Below are 19,130 nucleotides of genomic sequence, written 5' to 3' on the forward strand. Positions count from 1 at the left end.
CACACGCATTGATTATTTGTAAAGATGAGAACAGATATTTATTGTAACTTGAATTGTCATCGTTGACAAAGGCGTCCCATAATGCGTTGTCCTAAGGGCTAGATTGATTATTTCGTATGTTGTGCATGGTTTTGATGAACTGGTACCTTCTTGCTATGTTTTGCTCTGTCAGTCCAAATTCCAAACACACTTGGGCTGGGGCGGCATTACAGGGCAAATGAAATACCTGTTTATATGTTTTGATTTGTAATCTATCGAGTATTTTGGAGTCCCTACCATGCATCACCATACTTGCATAGGTTAGAGAAGGAAGCAATTTTACTTTAATTACAGAGAGCAGTGGTTGGTAGGAGGGACAGTCTAGTTTTTTTGCAAGCATGCTGAACGTGTGTATTAAAGCATTGTTCTTCCTAACCATGTACTGCTGATGGGCATGAAAATTAAAGTTTTTATCAAAATTGAAACCCAAATACTTATAGGTACTGACTTCTTCTATGGTTAGATTATCAAGCTTGATCTTTAAAGAAGCACAGGGATTATTCCCAATAAGCATAGATTTTGTTTTCACAACGTTTATTTCTAGTTTGTTAAGTTTTGAGTACGCCGCTGTTTCTTTGGTCAATCTTTGGAGTCCAATTTCTGTACGACTCAGCAGCACAATGTCATCAGCGCATGCTAGATGGGATATGGTCAGTGGGCCTAACCTTGGGGCGTGTGCGTTAACTAGATCCAGGTGGGAAGTCAGATCTTCCATACATAGATTAAACAGATGTGGAGCTAGCACACACCCTTGCTTAAGACCCCTAGCGGTTGGTATTTTCCTAGATAATTTGGTCCTGTCCCCTACCTTGATTTGAATCCACGTTTCTGTATATAGTGATTCAATTGCTCTTAACATTTTTTCTTGTATACCCCAACGTCTTAATTAGGCCCATAGGAGTGGTCGATCCACCCGATCAAAAGCAGCTTTCAGATCTATAAAGCAGAGTTGTAATTTTTCTTTAGGTGTTTGCTTTTTTCCGCAATTAATGCTACTGTTAACATATTAATTGAGGTACCATACCCTTTCCGGAAACCTGTTTGATTGGGTGGAATCAGATTCTTAACATTTGACCATTCTATTAGATCTTCCAATATTATTCATGCAAACTTTTTTGCTTCTGTATCCATGAGGGCTATTAATCTATAATTAAATGGTTTTGTTTTATCTCCACCCTTAAAATTGGGATTTATTACAGAACCTCTCCAACCATCTGGAATCATGCCTGTATTTTCCACCTTTTTATATAGTAGCATTATTGGATTGGCCCAATATTTTGGGTCAAATTTGAATAAGGCTTGTGGGATGCCATTTGGCACAGGGGCACTGTCACTTCTTCCTGATTTAATAACTTTTTCGACTCTAGTAAGCATACACAATGTATCATCTAAAGTGGGTACGAGCTCATAATATGACGAAATTTTAATCCCGTTTGCTAACCCAGGTTCAGTAATTTGCTTAATTGTTTTGTTTTTATTTACTTGCAGCTGTTCTTCGTCAATAAAAAAGTTTGTTGAAGTACATAACCCAAAGTTTTTCTGTAACATTCGATGATACTATTACTTTGTGAGTCTTATTTAGACCATTTATTGTTTTTCAAAAAGCTTTGGCTTTTGATTGTTTACAATTGTAAACCAGCTTTGCCCAGAACTCATCCGATGTTTTTCTTTTTTCTTGCCAAACGTGTTTCTTAAATTCCTTCTTAAGTAATTTTAGCTTGCCCCAAGCATCTGACTGTTTACCTTGTTTTTTTAACTTCCTTATTTCTCTTCTCAATATTTTTTTTAACACCTTGATTTTCTGTGATGATGGATGAATGTGAATTTTGGTCCGTCTCGATTTTGAATTTGATTTCTGTTTCGTTACTTTAAACACAAATTCATTGATCCAGGCATTTAATACGGTGCAAGATGACGCTATACTGTCCTCCAGTATTATTTTGGCTTTGCCTGCAAGTTCAGGGAGTCGATTAGATGACCAATTCATTCGTTTGTAGGTGGTTTCTGTACTTCCCTCATCCATTGTTGGAACGGACTGGAATCTTTCCAAATGAATGTTTATTGCTATTTGCTGAATTGAATGATCGCTTTCCGTTGTGCACTTCATTTTAAACATACTTAGTTGTTGGATTAATGGCAAGGAAAGAATAGTATAGTCAATGACAGATCCGAAGGTGGTCCATAATATGTTAAACTTGGTGGATTATTGTCCTCCCATTGATTACTCTCAAACCTAAATGTTCTAGAGTGGTGACCAATTCCTTACCTACTTTGTTGGGCTTCCTCCATGGGTGTGCCATTTGATGATTTACTGACAAAATTACATTTTCTACTATTAGCTGCTCGTCTTCGTCTGGTGTAAAAAGAAGATGAGTATTGATATCTCCTGTTATGACTATATCCCAATTCTGAATTTTGTATCTTACTTCAGTTATTTAATCTATTAACTTTTTGAATATTATTGATTTTTTCTTGGACGTTTGGATAAGCGTATATGTTGAAGAAAATTAATGAAGTTATCCAATGATTGCTACCAAAATTGAGTCTAATTATTTGTATGTTACTTTAAGTTGTCGACATTTGTTCTGATTCTACCGTAATATTGTTTGATATGTAGACTGAAAGACCGCCCTTTGTTTTTCCGAAGCGGTTCATTTTTACGGCATCCACCTGATTTAATGTAAATCCCGGTAGTTGAATTGAACCTGTCAACCAGGTTTCTTGCAGTGCTATGATATCATATAGAGCCCATATTTCCATTAGAATCCTATCGGTAAGCTTTGTTATTGCACCTGCAATATTGCAGGAAAATATATTTAATTTGTTAGCTTGCAGGGCACATGTTGATTCAATAACTGGTCATTGCCTATTTATATTTTTTGGTATTAACGATGACCAATGCCTATAGTTATGTCTGCTTTCTATTGGAGTTACTGTTTATATAGCTGTAGGTCTTCGGGCATTATGCAAAATCAAATATGCTGAAGAATGGGTGCTCTTCTTATTGTCCTAATGTGCCAATGGAGCAGGGTAACGCTGCGGTGTAGATGTTATTATTGTTATGCCCCATGATTCAAATTGCTCTTTGGCATCAAGAATTAGGTTTACTATTTTTTCTGACTTCCATGATGTTACAGTTATCTCTGTCAGTTGGTTATGTGTATTTGGCAGAAACTTCACCAATAATAAGTCTGTTGTTTCAATAAAATGTAGTGTGCGCACCTCCCCTAGCAGCCTTAAAAAGTTTTCCCTATTTGAGATATCTTGCTTGCCTCTTGACATATATAGGGGTATTAATGTAATTTGCCACTGGTTGCTGAAATTCTTTGTTTCTGTTGATGAAATCTGTTTGGACAGTACTTCCTTTGTATGATCCTGCATTGAAGTTTTATATTTTATTTGACCTGTACAATGAGAAGAATTATTTCTTTTAGTTTTATCTTCATTGAGGAGCTGTTTACTGCTTCTTGTACAATAAGGCTCTTACTCCGTGTTACTTTCTGATGGAGGACATGTGATCACAATTGTTTTGTCCACCCTGGAAGTTATACGTTCGGGATTATTATTTTTCTTGTGGTAATTAATTGCAGGGACCACTAGTAGTCTATTATTAGTAATTTTAGGTCTTTTCGAGAGGTTCTGTCCAGAACAATTACACAATGGTGCCTCAGGGCGACTCAGTTGATCTTGTCCTTTTGCATTCTCTGATGGTATGTCATGTTCAGCATCTAAAGTCAATGTCTCCATTTGCGAGATATCTAGAAGGGTGACCTTTTTTTATTTTTCTATTTGCACCTATTTCCTTTGGAGGTAAGGCTGGTTTAGGTGGAGTATGCTTATCTTTGTCCTTCAGACTTGCCTTCCACTTTTTTGAGCTGTTTTTGCTAGCTTTATTTTCTAAGTTATTAGAACAAGGATACAAGATTCTATCCACCGATTGATCTAGTAGCGTACATTTTTCTTCTATGATCTTTGTTCCTGGAAGAGATTTCTTTTTTTTCATGGTATTAAACAGTGGATAGAATGCTTTGGCCTCTGCATAGTTTTGCGTGGGACCAATCATGTTCTGTCTTCTTTTTCTAGCGCTTTTCTTTTTGCCTTTTTGTTAATACCTGGGTAAATGTGTTTTTAGCGTTTGTAGTAGGATATTGTGGGCCACTATTTGTTAAGTGAATAAGCGATATATTGTTTTAGGTTTCATTTGAATTTACACAACCCAGCACATTAAAGTGTCCTCCCTGTTGTTCGAGGATTTCATTTTTTGGTAAGTTCTCTATTAGCTGCAATTGCTCTTGTGTATGTTCCTCTGGAAATTGCCTTAAAGTTGGCTTATGATCGACTTTGTGCTTTATTTCTTTCAATATATCAATTAGTATAGCTGGTAGAGTGCTTAGTTTATCTATTATTTGGTCACATTTGCAGATACATTGTGGATCTGTACTCCTAGGTGATTGGACCTTCTTCAGCTGTTTAGTTAGTATATCTATTTTGGTGTTAATACTAGAGACGTGAGTTGCCATAATGTTCATAAGATCGATCTGAACGTCTATCAGATTGCCTATTTAGTACTGATATGGACGTTTGCAGAATGTTTAATAATGAAGAGTGTAAAGAGGATAGGTTGTCTGTCTCCGTTTGGTTGATATATTTTTTCGGCTTACGGGTTTCGAATCCTCCTGTTTTGGAATTATCCTGCTGAGGTACCGAAATACTCAAACTTTTTCCTATTTGTATATCAAATTGATCCATGTGATCCTGCCTTGAGTTGAATACTGAACCATATGTTGAATCATTCTTTACGTCGGTTGGAATCTGTGTAGAGAAGTGGCTTGATATTTCTATAATTGAGGAATGGTCCTGCTTTGTTTCAGTGCCAATTGATCTTGTTGCAGGAACTTGTTTCTTTTGATGTAATTGGTTTGTAGTTTCTTTTTGTGAGGTTACAGGAGTAATTACCAAGTTTGACTGATATATTGTTTTTGTCTCCAGGGCTTTTACCAGTTCAGCATTGTCCATTAGTAATGTGAACTGCAACCATGAAGTTTGCAAACCGCCCCTATTTGAAGCCTTTATATCACAGGGTGTTGAAGGGAAATCATAACATCGATTATCCAGAACCTTGTTCTCTCTGTTAGAAGTTGAGTGAAAGTGATCCAGTGTTTTGCACTTAGATGTTATTGCTATTTCATCCTGTTGCTGAATTATTTTATTGGGTTCAATACTCAGATCTATACCTGTTTGCTTGTTGTCTTCCGAATCGTTCTTGTGATTGTTCACTGAATGTATAATTGCCTGTACAATGATTTTTTCATACTTTTTGTTTAATGGATTTTTGGCTGATTTTCTTCATCTATTGAGTCTGTTATTATTTGATCAATTTTTCTTACACTTTCCCTGTGTCTGGACTCTGTGTATGATGCCGTTGCATAGGGTGCTAGTTGTTGAACCTCTTGCGTTTCCGAAGCCATTGTTTTTTGTGGGGCAAGAGGTGTGGGCAAACCCTTTAAGCTTCTTGTTTCCGAAATGATTGCTGCTGCCGGATCTTTCAGAAAGAAAAATGTACTTATTTTTTGTTCCGGCCTTCTCGTTTTTCCAAAATTGGTTTCCGATTGAGGAAGTATTGGGCTGGGGTGGCTTCCTATCCCTTGGGATCTTGTTGGAGATGTCCCCCTTGTTATAATTGAGTTCTTTTGCGACTTTTTTTGTTTGTCTGATTTTTGTAGCGGGGGCACCTGCCTAACCCGTCCTGATCTCATTTCACTTATACCACTTTTCTGGTGTGCCACTAATTAAAGGTTGCCGTCCGTGTTTCATTTTGATTGCCTGGCGGTTCATTACAGCAACTATGCCTAGTTGGCAAGATTCCTCACTGTTGACAAATGACAAAAGGCAGTTGGCTCAATTGCTGATATCAACCCGGCCCTCGACCCCTATCTATTTTTTTGCGTTGAGAGTGATTTTTGCTAAATGTGCATCTTTGTTTTTTTAAGTAACTTACAAGGAAAGGACCTACTCATTTGACTCCCCATTTGGGACGCACCGAATCTTGAATCGCCTGCCGTGAGGGGAACGGATCCACTCAATTCACTGCCCTGCAATTACCTGCTCTCCCTGGGGCCAGCTGCTTTGCCGCGCTTCACCGCACGCCGTGAGGGGAACGGCCAGGCCGTCGCGGCCTACAACATCCAGAAGGCCTTGCGTGGCGCAGAGTGAGGTCACCAAAGGGCGCTGGAGGCCCTCGTAGTCAGCGCGGCCATCATGCAGCGTGGGACGCTAAGCCCGGGCCGAGGGCCGGTCCGCCGCGCCCGTCAGAGGCCGGAGGAGGCTGGGCTGGGCCATCCCTCTAACTTTCAAGTCCCGGGATCAGTCTGGGATGAAAGAGCAAGGTACTGTGACTCTGCCCTTTGAGCGCTGCTAATTTGTAGGCATCTGAACTCCCTGAACTTCGATACATATTGAAGCATGTAACCCAATTGCAGTTTGTACTCTAAATGACTCTATGCTACTAACAAATTTGGACTTTGCACTTTGCACTTTTTTTGGATGCGCACGCTTGATCCCTTTTACAGTTCCAATGCTATTTTTAAATTTATAATAGTTCTTAATAGTTTAATTATAGTTCTTAATCTCCCATTAATGGAGCCTGCACTTTTAAGCACCTTTCCATGTACGGGTGCATTGCGACCCAGCTGGTGTACAGGTTGCGTATTGTACATATTTTGAGGTTTTCTGAACCACAACCCTATAAGCCCTATAAGTATTGAAGGCCCTCTATTGGCAGACCAAAATGGGGAAAAGGAAGCAGGCCGTGAGCCACACATCAAAATGACCAAGCAAAGATAGGAAGATAATCATGACGCTGCTGAACTATTTAACAGGGGCTGTTGGTGCTATTGAAAGACAGATCATCTCCGTTGAGGAAACAATAAATACTGAAACTATAATTCCAACTCCTCCTCAACAGCAAATAACGGATAATAATGTGATATGTGATGTAAGCAATGTAGAGGCGGGAGGGAAAGAGATACTCGGTAAAGCTATTCATGCACAATTTAATAACGGGTGTGACACACACTAGGGATCCGCCATTAGTAAATACCCGCCCAATAGCATCTCTCCTCTATGCCGACGATGCGGTGCTCATGACCCGCACCCAGGTTGGGTTACAAAGGGCTCTCTCTTTTTACACTACATTCATGGATAGGCTCAGCCTTAAACTGAAGGCCAAGAAAAGTTTTGTGATGTCATGTGAGAGAGCGAAAAATAAGAATAGAAGTTTTCAGGTGGGGGAGCAAGGTGGAAAATATCACTTCTTTTAGCTATTTGGGCGTGCTTTTTGATAGAACCGGTTCCTGGGCTCCAGCAGTTAAGGCTAGGTCCTTACTTTTTATGAAGTCCATTGCAGCTCTTTTAAAGTTTTCAAAAAAGCTAGGGAAAAGGCCACCAGAAATTGTATTAAAAATTTACCAGTCAAAGTGCGTGAGCATAGCAGTTTATGGGGCGGGTATCTGGGGATTTCAAGACCGTACATCAATTCAACGTATGGAAAATGTATTTTTGAGGTTCATCCATGCCATCCCAACTAGCACATACGTTTTTAATTGTCACTCTGAGCTAGGAGTTGTCTATATTTCCGATCTAATTAAGGCCCAGCCGACATTGCTATGGCACTGAATTTGGACCACAGTGAACGCAGGCGTCAACAGGGGAATAATAAAGGACGCAATGAGACTAGACAATTGGGCACATGCATCAAGCAATTTTAGAATCGCAAACGGTGCGAATTGCAAAATTCGGCCGTTTGCGATTCCAAAATCACTTTTTGGGATGCATCATTTATTTTTAATTTATCACAATTTAAGAAATCGCATTTTTTTGCAATTTCTCAAATTGCGATAGCATTTAAGAAAATCGCAAATTTTGCGATTTCTTAAATGCTATACATGATTACTTTTAATTTGCGAATTCTCAATTAGGAAGGGGAAAATTACCATGAAGTGAACCTTCATGGTAATTTGCGAAAAGTTTCAAAAATGCAAAAAAATGCATTTTTGAAACTTACATTTTACACACACACATGCCCTTGGGACATGTGTTTGAGTAAAATGTACTTACATGACATTCCAGGGGTGCAGGGGGGGTCCTTTGGACCCCCCCCTGCACCCTTGAAATTGCATTCTCATTTTGCGATTCCTTAATTGCGTATTCGCAAAATGAGAATGCCTTCCCATTGATTCCTTTGGGCCTCTAGGCCCATAGGAATCAATGTACAGCGATTCCTTATTTGTGATTCGCAATTAAGGAATCGCAAATAAGGAAAATTAGGAAATCGCAAAAACGTTTGCAATTTTTTGATGCATAGGAATTTGAGATTCCTAAATTGCGATTCCTTAATTTCGCAATTTAGGAATCGCAAATCCCTACAATGATGCATGTGGGCCTATGTCCGTAGAATGCAGGACATTGGTCACCCTGAACAGGCTTTACACTAGTGAAAGGCTTAGATGGTTAAAACCACTATTAAAACAGGGAGGATGGAGGCAATGTCGTCCTGCCTTCATTTACTTACAGATGTTGGATAACTGTTATTTTATTTGTTCCATGGTGGGTTTTCTAAAGAGTGTATTGAGGACTAGGAAAGGTCTCAACAATTGAACTGTGAGAAATGTGTTGGGCTGGAATAAATTAGCATGTGATTGATTATCTAGGGAACTTTAGAATGTTTACATGTACATTATGAATTTATAGAAACTTATCCATGAAAGCTGTGTATAGACGAATTTTTAAATGTAACACACAACAATGTATTTTATTTTGATATGCTTGCTTTGCTTTTATGATTTTGATGTTCAAGATCGAATAAAGCTTGTTTTGATTGACTGATTGATTGACTCCCCAGAAGACAGTTTATTTTTCGCCACAAAGTTGAAGACATGGACTTTGGGAAATCCTGAATATGGACCCTCTTAACATGTTTCAGTTCTTATTCTCATAACATCTATTTAATTTACAGGAGCTGATATTTATTGCGTTTATTCTCATGTTTAATCTGTGGTTGTTGCATACCTGCCTTCTCAGGCTACCTTTACCTAATAATTCTAGGTTTTCTCTTTTACAGTTGTCTCTTGTCTAGCACAGATACCCTACCTTGATGTTTTCTCCTCCCTGTGCCTCTCTTCCTATTCCTAATGTTTATAGTTCTGCTTCATATTTTGGTGAGTGTTACTCCCTTCATTACATATGCATGTTCCCTATGTCTGCTTTTTTGTACCATTTATCTATTCAGCTTAACTCCACTCACTATTTCTTCCTAACTGCTGCTCCTTATTCTAATAATATCCATTGACTTTTTTAGTGATCGTTGTTTCTCTTGAACTTCGGTGACTCTGCTGTCTGTCTTCCTTTTTGCGTTTCGCCACCTCTTCATGAATGAATGAATGAATGGCATTTTGTACCGCGCATATTTAGCCCCAAGGGGCATCAAGGCGAAAAACAGACAAACAGAGAAGTCCAGGCTACCAGATAACAGGACCAAAGGCCCTCTAGGAGCGTGATCCCTTGTATGCCTGGGAAAAAAGCCAGGTCTTCAAATGTTTCCTGAAAACCGCCAAAAAAGACTAGCTAGAAAGCTCCAGGGGGAGGGAGTTCCAAAGTTTTGGAGCCAAGGTGGAAAAGGCTCTATCTCCCCATCTCGCCATAGCGAATCTGGGAACCGAAAGCATGTTCTTAGATGATGACCGGAGGGTTCTCGAGGGGGTGTATACACAGAGAAGAGACCTGATTCCCTCCAAGCCTGAGCCATGTATAGCACTGTGGGCCAGACAGAGAAGTTTGAAAGAGATCCTAGATGGAATCGGAAGCCAGTGAAGGTCCCTTCTGGCCATGGTTACAGAAGCGAGTCTAGGAAGGTTTAAGACCATCCTGGCCGCTGAATTCTGTACCATTTGAAGACGGTGGATGGAGCCTTTGCTAGTGCCACTTTAAAAGTGCATTGCAATAATCTAGCCTAGATGAAAGTAAGGCAACTGTTGCTTGTTTCCGAGCTACCAGGGACAGGTAGGGGGCGATTTTCCTAAGAATTCTAATTATGCCACAGCAAGTTGACACTGTTCTGTTTACCTGGGAGTCGAATGATAAAGCGGGATCAATTAAGATTCCAAGATTCCTGGCGATGAGGGTGGGGCAGGGGCATTCTCCCAAAGACGGAGGCCACGAGTCTTTTGACCAAATATCTTGGCTCCCTCCAAAGACCATGATTTCAGTCTTTTCGCCGTTTAGTTTGAGAAAATTACGGACCATCCATTGGGAGACTGCTTCCATACATGCTCTGAACTTGGGGGCAACATCGCTAGCTGGCTGGGTGATAGATACCAGGATCTGAGTGTCAGCAGCGTAAGATAACACATCCAGACCAAAGGATCTTACCACCTTAACAAGTGTTCCCTTCACACTGGAAGTGTACTTTGCCTACTTTGACTAAGTCTCTTGGCTTCCTGTCAACTTCTCTTTTTCTATCATTCACACCTTCTCTTTCCTCCTTCTTTTACTACTCTGTCATTGGTCTTTGTTCTCATTCGTTTTTTTCTTATTATCTCTATCAAGTCATTTTTATCTATTTTTCTTATCTTGTTTTTTCCTTTTAAACATCTGTTTCTCATACTTATTCTTATTGCACACTTTTTTCCATGTTGGCTTAATATTTTTGCATGCTGAATTCATACTGAATGAATGAATGAATGAATGAAAAGGAATTTGTATGAGCGCAACTTAACCCGAAGGCATCAAGGCGCAAAAGATGGAAAAATATACAACCGAGTGGTCAGAGACAAGTGGAGGAAGCAAATGTTACAGGTAGCATTCTGCGAATAGCCAAGTTTTTAAATTCTTCCGGAAAAGGGCAAGAGATGGCTGGCCCTTAAGATCAGCGGGAGGAGCGTTCCACAGTTTCGGGGCGAGGGAGAAAAAGGCTCTCCCTCCCCATTCTGTCCTGTTGGGGTCGCCAACAGGTTTTTGTGAGCCGATCTCAGGGACCTGCCCGGGGTGTAGAAGGATACGAAAGATCCAATGTCCTCAGCACCCAGGCCGTGTAAGGCACGAAAGGTCAGAACCAGAACATTAAAATTAATTATGGCCTGGACCGGTAACCAGTAGAGAGTTTTTCTGAATTCTGTAACAGAGGCGCGCCTAGGGGCATTCACCACGAACCTGGCTGCAGCGTTCATGAATGAACTGAAGACGCTAAATAAGCTTTTTGCAAATGCTAAGATAGAGGGCATTGCAATAGTCCAGGCGAGGTGAGATGAGGGCTACTGCTACCTGTTTCCGAGCCTCAGGGGAGAGGAAGTGAACAAGTTTCCTGAGGATCCTTAGAACTCCACAGCAGGTCGAAACAGTCTTATTCACTTGCTTATCAAATGCCAGTGTGGTGTCAAAGGTGACCCCCAAATTTCTGGCGGCCAGGGACAGCTTGGGGCAGGTTTCAAGGGAGGGAGGCCACCAGTCATCCGACCATAGATCTTGTTTGCCACCAAAGATAAGAATCTCTGTCTTTTCCCCGTTAAGCTTGAGGAAGTTTGAAGACATCCAACCTGCCACGGCTTCCATGCATTTCTTAAAGTTAAGGGCCGTGGACTCCACAGAATGAGATAGGGAGACCATTATCTGGGTTTCGTCGGCGTACGAAAGGACTTCCAATCCATAAGATCTGACAAGCCTTGCAAGTGGGGGCTCAAAGATGAGCCCTGCGGGACCCCACAATGCAAAGGCTTGGCAGAGGAAAGGAAGTCACCCAGCTGGCCCTGTTGGGCACGTTGGTTAAGGAAGGATGTCAAGAGACCGAGGGCTGGTCCTTCAACTCCCATCTCACCGAGCCGCCTAGATAAGATGGAAGGGGACAGGGTGTCATAAGCAGCTGTAAGGTCGAGCAGGATCAAGATGGTAGAAGGACCTCTGTCGACCTTAGCACGGATGTTGTTGACCACCACAGTGAGCGCAGACTCGGTGCTGTGCGCCTTTCGAAAGCCATGCTGTGAAAAATCAAGCAGACTAGCATTGTCAAGAAAGGCGCTGAGGTGGAAGTTGAGGTGGGCTTCAAGCATTTTGGCTGGGGCAGGGAGAAGGGATATAGGGCGGAAGTTTTTAAGAGTGCCAGGATCCAACGTTGGTTTTTTTATTAAAGGTTTTACAATAGCCAGCTTCCATGATGCAGGGAAGGTGCCATTAGAAATTGCCATATTCATTACTTCCAGGTAAACGGGAAGGAGGACATCCCTGCAGTCTTTCAATATTTTGAGGGGGCAGGGGTCTAGGGGGGAGGCCAATTTAAGTTTATTAAGAAGAACATTCAAGTCTTCATGGGATAGGAGGGGAAAATTGGACAAACGTCCTGGGGATACCGAGGTCAGAGCGGGGTGGTGGATCCGATGGCGGGGCAGAGTCATGGGTAGAGTTAAGGGCTTCTAAAGCAGAGTGAATATCCACGATCTTGGTGTGAAAGAACGTGGAAATCCGATCACAGAGTTCTTGGGAGGGGACAGTGGGGTCAAGGGAAGGGGTGAGGGATAAAGAGTCCACAATTTTAAAAAGATCTCTTGGTGAACTGAGGGAAGTGGTTAGGTCAGTGAAATAGGATTGTTTAGCCACAAGAATAGCGGCCTTATAGCCTGTTATGAGACTTTTATGTTTGATCCTTTCATCAGGGTCAAGGTGAGCTCTCCAGAGTCTTTCTTGTCTCCTACATTCCTGCCTACGTGATCTAAGGGAATCAGAGAACCAGGGGGCGGACGGGCGTTTCCTGGCGCAGTAATGAGGTTTGACAGGGGCAAGAGTATTGACTGCTTCAGAAATGATGTTAATAAGTTCCTGCGCTGCAGTATCCGTATCAACTTTGGAAGAAGAGGTGAAGTTGGCAATGAAGGGGCTAAGGGTTACATTGTTAAGGCCTTTAAAGTTCCTTTTGAGGATCCAGGCGTTATGTTTCTTTAGAAGCGAATCCCGTTGCTCGAGAGCAAACTCAAAGGGAACAGCCTTATAATCAGACCATGAGAGGGGAATGGGAATGCCTACAATCAATCTGGGGTCATTGGTGAAGACCCCATCCAACCTGTGGCCTGCTGAGTGGGTGGGATATCCCACTTTTTCTAGCAGCCCACAAGAGGCTAGGGAATCCACAAGCGATATGGTATCGGGCGAGTTGGAGCTTTCTAAATGAAAGTTGAAATCCCCAAGGATAGTGAAATTGGGCAGATCAATGTAAGGTTCAAGTACTTCCAGAAGATTGGCAGAGAAGGCCGACCTGGGACCAGGTCGGCCATACCGTTATCAATTTTACAATACTCATAGTTACTCCTAATATTTTTCCCTTCTCATTATGACTGATAATGTTCGTATTGTGTCTTGGAATGTGTAGGGTCTGCGTAACCCTATTAAGAAAACGGAGAGTATTTACTCATTTATCTAGATTCCAATATAAGATCGCAATGCTACAAGAAACCCAATTTAATGACAATGGTATTAACTCTCTTAAAAAGCACTGGGTGGGGCATGTGTATTGCTCCCCGGCTAGGGAAAGTAAGAACGGAGTGGTGACACTATTTCACAAGTCCCTCTCTTAACTATAGAAAAGGAGGAGAGAGATGCTGATGGTAGATGGCTTCTTCTTCACCCGTCATTAATGGTACCCTTCTTTCCCTCCTTAACATTTATGGTCCCACTGGTATAGATGCAGAGTTTTGGCAATCCAAGTTGTTTATCTTTCATTCGTGGGTGGAGACTGTAATCAGCTTGTGGACCATTTTAGCGACAAAAAAATCCACATCTAGATATATCCCTAATAAAATGCAAACAAGCTTTACAAGCACTGTCCAGTCAAGAGGTTTTGTAGATGCATGGAGGATATATAACCCGGATAGTTTGGAATTCACTTTTTACTCTCCTACACACAATTCCAAATCTAGAATTGATGATTTTTTTTGACTCCTCATGTTGTTACTAACCTAACTTATGGTGAAATGTCATCCCTACTTATATCTGACCACAAGCCTGGTTTTATTTCTCTCATCTGAACCACCTAAAACCCGTAGATGGCGCTTTAACAACTATTTACTTAAAGATCCTATTTTTATAGAGAGCTTCAAAGGATTCCTATCCGGATTTTTTCTTACCAACACCAGCCCAGACATACAATACCATACTGTCTGGAATGCTTTTAAAGCTACAGCCAGAGGTTTTATCATTGAGTACGTGGCTGTCAAGATGAAAAAACGTCTTAAAGAATCCTCTTCCTTATTATCTTCTAGTAAGCATCTCGAGCATGCATACTATTCGTCTAATAATGAAGTTACTCTTAAACAGCTAGTTCAGGCTAAATTGAATTTTAATAGGAAATCGACCGAGGAAGACTCTGGGATGGTACTAAAGATCAACTCTAAATTTGACGGTGGACGCAATAGAGCTTGTAAATTGGTAGCAAACTACTTGAAAGTCAAATCTCAAAAATCAAAAATAGTTAATATCATCGATGATAAAGGTCTTAATCATTTTAAAGATGAAGAGATATTACAATGCTTCACAGATTTTAATAAGAATTTATATACTCCTAAGTCCTTTCCTAAGCACATCGCCTTGGATTTGTTTTTCAATTCTCTACCTCATCGTTCCTCCCCTTCACCTGATTGTTCCTTTTTCGATCACGATCTGTCCCTTTACGAGATTAAGTTAGCTTTGGCTCAGCTACCTAAGGATAAGGCTCCTGGCCCTGATGGCTCTACTGCCGAATTCTATGCTTGCTTTTCACAGATTCTTCTCCCACATTTCCGCACTCTCTTTCAGCACTTTATTTCTCATAACGAGGCCTGAGGCACTTTCCTAGAAGCTATGATCTGTTTAATCCCAAAGAAGGATAAAGACCTTTCATCTTGTGCCAACTATCGCCCTATTTCTCTGATAAATCTAGATTGCAACATTTTTGCTAAAGTGTTGGCCCTTCGCCTTAATCAGGTAATTCCAGACCTGATTGGTTCTGAATAGACCGGTTTTGTTAGGAGTAGAACTTTGGCTGATAATTCCAGAACCTTTTTTAACATTATTCCTATTGCTTCTAAGAGTTCCTCGCCGCTAGCAGCCATTACCCTAGATGTTGAAAAGCCTTTGATTGCCTTCACTGGCTTTTTATGAAGTGGACATTTAAATGGCATGTTTTGGATCTGTTATTATGTCTTTTATGAGTTTGCTCTATTCCTCCCGAACCTCGGTTGTTGTTAACGGATCCCAATCCTCATATTTTACTCTTCAAAGGGGTACTCATCAAGGTTGCCCTCTTTCTCCTTTGCTTTTTATAAGATCCCTTGAAACGTTTCTTTACTCTTTACGAAACTCTACCTTATTCAGGGGATTTATTCACAAAACCACTGAAATCAAATTCACAGCTTATGCTGATGACATTTTGTTATATGTCTCTGATCCCCTTCTTTCTCCACAAGCTTTTACTGATACCTTTTCTTCCTACGCCATCTTGTCAGGTTATAAGTTAAACTTTACAAAAACTAAAGTTCTCCCACTAAACAAATATTGCTTAAAAAACATGTTCGCAGATGCGAGTTTCAAAAGAAACACCAATTACATTACTTACTTGGGGGTCAAATACTCTTCTACAATCGCCAAAGCGGTTCAACTTAACTTGGAGGATGTTCTATTGAAAGTGCTCCATATGTCAGGGAAATGGTCACCCTTATCTTGGTGGAGTAGGCTGGACACAATCAAAATGATGATGCTCCCTGTTAACTTCTATCTGTCCAAGTTACCAGTGAAGCGTCCATTAACGTTCTTTAAAACTCTTAATAGCACTCTAAGTAAATTCCTATGGAATAATCGAAAAGCCTGCATCTCTTTGTCTTCTTTATCTGCATCTAAGGATCGGGGTGGTGTTAATTTTCTGAACTTCCGACAGTATCACTCTTCTTTTCTAATACGTCAAGTTTACCATATCTTTCTCCCTCGGAAGCACCCTCTATATCGGTTTGGTGTAGGCTGGAGAACTCCTTGATTCACCCCTTTCCTTTTTCTTTGCTAGATTTTTTTCGCATCCTCCTTGTTCACTTAAGCCCCCAACAATTTCACAATTTATATCAACCATTTACCCAGTCCTTACCAAATCTCTTTCATCTCTACAATTGTTCCTTGATTCTTCTTTATGGCATAATAAATCCATTAAACTTTCAAACCGTACTATTTTCTGGAAGGATTGGATTGCTAAAGGGATAGTCAAAGTTAAACATTTGTTTCAAGGTATGCACTTTCTTTCTTCTTAGGAAGCCCAATCCAAATTTGGCCTGCCCGCTACCTCCTCTCTAAAGTACGATTCTTTAAGCACGCTCTTAACTCAACAATACTTTCCTCTTCCTCAAGCTTCTTCTACTTCATTAGATCCCCCATTAGAACCGTTATCTACCTTCCCATCCATTCGGACCTCAAATATCTACAAATATCCTCATTTTCCTCCTCCTAATCACCCTAAGAGTAAGGTTGATCTTTTATGGGAATCACTTTTTCTGTACACACTTGTAACTCTATCTGAACACAAGTACAATGCACTTCCTGTAACGCTAGCACTACTCAAACTCTATATTACTTCTATCAGAGGTTGTGTATAACCTCATTGTCTATCTCCAAATACAGTCCTGATCTATCCCCTGATTGTTGGACCTGCACAAACTCTCCTGGCACATTCCTTTTTTCTTTGTCCTAACATTACCTCTTTTTGGATAAAGGTTTGTAAATCAATCTCCTCCATTTGTTCTAATACTTTTCCTTGTGAGAGTTACTCCATATTTTTTGGTAGTAACTCTGCAAATTGGTTTGGTGCACACAAGTTGGTTTTGTTTGTGGATTTGTCACTTGCCATCGGCTTCCAGGTTATTACCACTAATCGGAAGGATGCCACTAAAGGCACCTTTTCTGGCTGGTGGAACCTTCTCTGTTATCATCTTAGGCTTGATAGAGCTTCTGCCACTACCTCTCACCAACTTCTTCAAAAGGAAGCCTTTTGGACTCACTAAATATGTATACTCACCTGTAATGCACAACAAGGACAGTACTTTTGTTTTTCAGCCGCCATTAGTATTTTGATTTATTCTTTTTATATTGTTCATATCAGGATATTATACTATTACCAATTTGTTATCTGAACATTTATAGTGCCTATTATCGGATTTTCCTATTAAGTATATTTGGTACCGATGTTGATTGTTCTTGCTTTCTTTTCTCCTCTCTTTTTCTTTTCTCTATTTATAAAACGTAAAATGCTGATTCACCAAGGTACCTAATCCTGTATAACTGTTCCTAGTTTTTTTTATAATAGCAATTATATCAGATTTTCATTTTACTATGGACATACATATTGTACACTATTTTTGTAGTTTTCCTATAATCGCCGTTATAATGTTGTACCTTTTGTGCTCACTTGCTTCAATAAAGCTCTCTTAAACTAAAAAGAAAAACAAATAGAAATTACCTATTGAAAATATTTATTCAATGATAATGAAAATCCATGGGTAAGATCCTCATTTCGAGGGTTGCACAAAAAATGTTGTGTGGTAATTGCACACCTGTAATTTGTGATAAAGCAAGGTGTCATAATTTGCAGGTAGGCAATTATAGAACTTCTGATTTGCGCACCTTGGAATTATGGATAAATGCTCATGTTTTCCCCTCCAATTGCTTTGGTGCCCATATATGATGCATTTGTTTTCTGAAATGTGTGCACATTTTGGGTTGCAGTAGCTGCAGCAAAACCAGTAATGTGAGATAGGCACCCTCTCCATTGGTCTCAATGTAGAATTTGCACGATCCTTGGAAAGAGGACCAGGGTGGACAGAAAGTAGAACTAAAAGCCAAACCATGGTGAGTTCACAAGAATCAACACTCTAATGGAAACATCATATAAAAGGTAGTAGATATCAAAGGCACCTAAGGAGGACAATTTACAACAGAGTGTAAAATAATATATACTCAAATATCCTATAGGAGAAAATTGTCAGAATAAGAGAGGAATTACAAATGCACATTTATTGAGCATACAAATATCACACTCAACATATTGAGCAATCTCGTTTTTATCACTAATTTCATCTGGATAGGGTCCTGTATTTGAGCGTGCACATTTAGCAGGTTATTTAAAGTTTACCAGAGCAGGAGCTCTACTGTAAATTCATGGTCCTTTCCCTGACAGGAAAGTCAGTCAATGCAACCCTACACGTAGGAGTAAAGCTACCTGCCCTGGAGTCAATGATTTCTTGTTTTCTCAAGAACAAATTTCCATTTTTGTTGCATATTTGTGAAAAAAAGTTTGACAAGCAGACGCAACAAATTGGTACTCGCTCTGCAAACTCTTCAGCCTTAAGAGCATCTACCACACCAGCAGTTCCTCTGAAGGCTTAGAAATCACTGCTAGGTATGCGGGAATCTCTCAGGTTTCTCCAGCAGTAGCCATTGATCTACTGGTAGCTCTCCAGCTACCTATAAATAGCTCTCCTGTGAGCAGCCAGCTCACTAAATTAGAAACATGTATTTAGACGACTTAATATATGCATTCCAGAATTGAGAATGTATTTGAGACGAAAATGTAAATATTTTCAAAACTCTTAAGATGATGTTTGGAGAAAAATGGCTGATTTTCCAAAATGTATTTTAAACTGATATTTAAGTCATAAATTATTTGGTGTTAGGGAAGCTTAATACTAATATTATTACCTTGGTCACATGGGCATTGCAACTTGGGCTGTTCTGTATTACCCATTTAGAGGTATTCCAAACTAACAAAGCCTATTTTAAGTTACTACTGAAAACCCTCACCTGTAACCTTGTCTGATGGGGTCACTATTTAAACACCAGTAGTATTAGCAGCTTGAGATATCTTTCATCAAATAAAAGTAGCTCTTGTTATAGAAAAGGTTGGTGACCCCTGCTCTAAATACAACAAGTGGTCCTCCCACCAGGTCAGGGGAGGTCATCCATTTCAGTAACTTAGCACAGTACTCTGTGCTAACCTAATGAAATGGAGGGCCGCCTGCCAGGGTCTAAATCACCATGGAACG

The 19,130-nt window shown here is 40.2% G+C and overlaps 1 protein-coding gene across 1 annotated transcript in view; it reads right to left on the reverse strand.

The window, feature by feature from the left end:
• LOC147731528 (sodium channel protein type 2 subunit alpha-like) overlaps positions 1-19,130 on the reverse strand; it is a 951,803-nt gene that overhangs the window by 307,398 nt on the left and 625,275 nt on the right. The window lies entirely within an intron of this gene.

This window comes from Lissotriton vulgaris, chromosome 2_1, assembly GCF_964263255.1.
Source record: "Lissotriton vulgaris chromosome 2_1, aLisVul1.2, whole genome shotgun sequence".
Taxonomy (NCBI): domain Eukaryota; kingdom Metazoa; phylum Chordata; class Amphibia; order Caudata; family Salamandridae; genus Lissotriton; species Lissotriton vulgaris.